Source organism: Choloepus didactylus, chromosome 4 (assembly GCF_015220235.1).
Source record: "Choloepus didactylus isolate mChoDid1 chromosome 4, mChoDid1.pri, whole genome shotgun sequence".
Lineage (NCBI taxonomy): Eukaryota > Metazoa > Chordata > Mammalia > Pilosa > Megalonychidae > Choloepus > Choloepus didactylus.
Window position 1 is genome coordinate 114250701 of NC_051310.1, and position 4306 is coordinate 114255006.

A 4306-nucleotide genomic window follows, 5' to 3' on the forward strand; every position below is an offset into this window, starting at 1 on the left:
GGACTAGCCGGCGCCGGAGGCCCGGGTCCCGCGCGGGAAGCGGCAGGGGCGGGGCCTGGGCGGGGCCGGCGCCGGGGCAGGAGCCGGGGGGTCGGGCGTGGGGTTGGGAACCCGACCCTGTAGGAGCCGAAGGAAGAGGGCGGGACTGGGCGGAGAGAGGCGTTCGCGACCCACCGAGGAAGAGGCACTGGGAGTGGGTAAAGGGTGAGGTGGCCGGGCCGGGGGGAGGGTCTTCCGGCCCAGGGGCAGAGGCGGGGGAAGAGGGCGGGGCCCGATGGCGAGGCCGGGGTGGGGCGGGGTGGAGTGGGCGCCGCAGGCGCTGGCGTCTGTTCCCCTTGAGGTCTCCTGACCCGGAGGGGGCTGGGGTTGCCGAACTGGGCCGAGCTGCCCCGGACGGCCCAGAGATGAGAGCACCAAGCGGCTCCTCCTCTTTCCTCCCCGACGACCTGTCTGATCCTCTTCTCCCTGGAGCCTCTGGGCAGGGCGGGACCTGGAGCTCGGGTACCTGTCTGGAGTGTCGAGTAATGGGAAGACCTGAGGCTGGAAGTCTTAACTCTGGACTCTCTTTGCGGGATTCAGCCTTGGCACTTCGGAGTCCCCAAACTCAGTCTTCTTCCCTTGTTGGGCATTGCTCTGAACTGTCTCTCTGTCTGGTTCCCAAATCTGAAGCCCACCACCCATCCAGTGGTGATCTTGCAGGCTTAACAACCTTGCTGGGGAGTGGAGTGTAGGGTGGGGCACTTTTCCTCCCAAGGAGATCAGATCGATCCGGTGTAAAGAATGGCTTTACACCGCGCCCTCATTTTACACTTGGAGAAACAGAGGCCCAGAGAGTGTCTGTCACATCTCAGTTCTTGCACACACACACACACACAGCTCTCCCCCTCGGGGCCAACTTGTCCCATGCCTCAGTAGGCAGAATTAAGTGCATGTGGGGATCAATGGTGATTTCCTTTGGCTCTGGCTGCTGCACCACTTGATGGAAGTCCCCTTTTAGCACTTTCTGCTGGCCCTCAGTCTCCCAGGTCACTCCCACTCCTGCAAGTAAAAGGACAGCCTGGGACCCCAGAGCCAAGGGGGAAGAAGATAGGGGCACACTTTTTTCTCAGGCCTGGGCCTGAGTTCCCTCATCTAAAGCAGTAAAGAAAATCCAGAAAGTGTATACAGCAACCTCTGACAGCCACCACATGGTTTTATTCTCTCAATCTGCAGAGCTGTGCAGCCATTGTTCCCCCATACTTGAGGATTCAGAGTCCTGAATCTGGAAACTCAGGTATCGCCTGCAAGAGACCAAGGACCATGGGATCTCATGTTCCCGCACAGAAGCAGACTGCAGCGGTGGAAGGGGAGTGGTCAGGTCATTTTTGATATCCAGCCAACTCTGTCACTTTTGGAAGTGAGCCTTTGATAACCATTCTGGCCTCAGTTTCCCCATCCAGCCCATGCTTGGGTGGGAAATGGAGTTGAGGTATTCATTCAACACCAATATTTTATTTGCCTTGACAGTTTGCCAGGCCCTAATGGCTGGGACATATGGCAAGGTCCAGGATCCCTGTCCTCTGTTGGGAGAAAGAGGCATATAAGCAGATAGTGAGAATACTGTGTGTTATGTGGGAAGATGAATGTACAGAGGAAGGGCACTGAAACCAGGAGAAAGGGGCAGGACATTCTGCATTCTAGGCAGAGAGGACAGTATGAACAATGACATGGAGGCATGAACAGCAATGAGTGTAGGTGTGTATATATATATATGTGTTTATGGGTGTGTGTGTTTAGTAAGGCTAGGCTGGAGAGGCAGACAGGGCTCACTGAGAGGGGTCCTTGTTGGCTGTCTTGAGGAGACTACACTTTATCCTCAGGGCAGAGGGAAACCATTGAAGATTTTTGGCATGGAAGTGCTGGGGTCTGTTTTGCATGTACACCATTTAATTAATCAAAAAGTTTATTGCTTGCCTCCTAAAGCGGGGTGCTTTTGATATTTCATCCAGGATTTTATCTATTCACTCAAAAGAATTTAGAGTTTCTAATCTCTGCTTACTGTACTAGACTCTACAAATGTTTCTCATTTAATCCCCACAAAAGTAGTTACCCCTCTATGAAACAGATACAATTTTTGTATCCATTGTATAGATCAAGAATCCCAGGCTCAGAGAAGTTAAATGACCTGTTTAAGGTCACTTGAATGGTAGGTGGCGGAGCTAGGATTCAAACCTTGCCTGACTCCAGGGTTTGCGCTCTTAACCTCTCTACTATATAACCCATTTTTGCAGCATTGTGGGACCAGGCCATACAAGACCCAGGTCCTGCTTTGGAGAGCTAATCAATCAGTAGGAAGGTAGACAAGTCATGAGGAGGGGCTGGAGTAACTCAGCTATATTCTAGCAGGGATAGATGGAGGGGGTGGGGGAAGGTGGGGGGAAGGAGGGGTGGGAAATGGAGTTGAGGAAGAGGGAACATCATGTACAAAGTGAGAACGTGTAGAACATCCTGACTTGTTAGTGGAACTGTAGGCAGGTTTTGTGTGTTCATAATGCATTGGAGGGAGTGAGGAGAGATGTTGATAAGGAAGCAGCAGGAGCCAGAGCAAAAGAGCCTTGAGTATTGACCTAAGGAATGTGAAATTCCTCCTGCAAGTAGCAGGGGGCCACTGAAGGGTTGAAGCAGTGTGTGACATGATCTGATTTTCATTTTAAAAGCTCATTTTCATGGCTGCTGTGTGGAGAATGGAGTGACAACAGAGACAGGGAGGCCCACTGGGAGGAGGGGATGGTTACAGAAATCCAGTAGAAACTGAACCAGAACAGTGGTTGTGAGGGTGGGAAGGACAGATTTAGGCGAGAGTAAAGAGATAGAGGCACCAAGATTTGGAGAGAATGGTTTCATTATTCATTGATTCAATAAGTATCTGTTGAGAGTCTACCATGTATCGGGCACTGGTCTAAACACAAGGACAAAGCCTTGGACATGACAAGCATGGCCCCTGCCCTCATGAAGTTAGAAGAGAGACAAGATAGATAAGTGAAACAAATGAACATGATAACAACGGAATGTGATAACTTCTATAAATGAAATAAGGAGGGTAATGAAACAGTAATGGGGGAAGTGCATTTTAGATAACGGTGTGTGTGGTCAGGAGAAGCCTTTCTGAAGAGGGGATATTTCAGCTGAGACCTGAAAGATGAGAAAGAGGTAGAATGGAGGAGGGAGGGCATTTCATGCAGAGGAAAGAGGAGGTACAAAGACCCAGGCACAGGAGAAGACTTGGGGTGTTTAAGGAACACCAACAAGGCCAGTGAAACAGGAGCATAGTGAGCGATGGAGAGTGGTAGACTTCAGGTCATAGTGGAAGGAGGGAGAAGTATCCTCAGGCCATGGTAAAGTCTATGGATTTTATCCTAAGAGGAATAGCTTTTAATTAGAGCAGTGGCAAAATTTGATTTATATTTTTGAAAAGAACCCACCAGCTGCTGTTTGGAGGAAGGATTGAAGAGGGGCCAGAGTGGAAAACCGAAAAAGCAAATATTAGATTACTGCTGTAATCCAGGGGAGATGAAGGGCTGCCAGATCTAGGGTATAGGTGGGGATGGAAGCAAGTGAATAGATTCAAACTACATGTTAGCGGTAGATACAACAGGTTTCAGTATTGGATTGGATGTGCTAGGTAAAGAAGGAATCAAGGATATGGTGTGGGTTTTTGAGCCAAAAATGGTGGTGCCATTTACTGAGATGAAGAAGACAGTAGAAAAACAGCTGTAAATGGTATTGGGAAAGGAGATTCCAAACTCTGTTTTGGAGAAGTGAGTCTGACTTGTCTATTAGGTTTCCATGTGGAGATATCAGGTGGAGAAATGGAGATATAGGCTGGAGTTTAGGGGATAAAGGCAGGCTGGAGATATAATATTGGGAATCAGCATGTAGTTGATAATTAAAGTCGTGGGTTTGGAAGAGATTGGGCGGGGGGGGGGGGGACGACAAAGAAAAAGTCCAAGCACTGGGGCCCTTCCAGATTGAGAGGTCTGGTTGCAGAGCAGAGGTTAGCAAAGGAAACAGATAAGGAACAGCCAGTAAGTAGGAATGAAATGAAGAGAGGTCAGCTGTGTGGAATACGTAATGCCGAGAGGTCCAACAAATGAGTGTCCGCTGCCGGTGTGATAATGAAGCATTGTGAGATAAGGTCGCGGCCTGGAAGCTGGAAGACCGAGCAACATCCTTTCCTTTTTAGTTCATATATAACGCTGTCCGTGTAAGCTTCAGGCCGCAAAGGGGAGGGGGAGAGAGGGAGGTGGGCAAAAATTTGGAGAAAAAA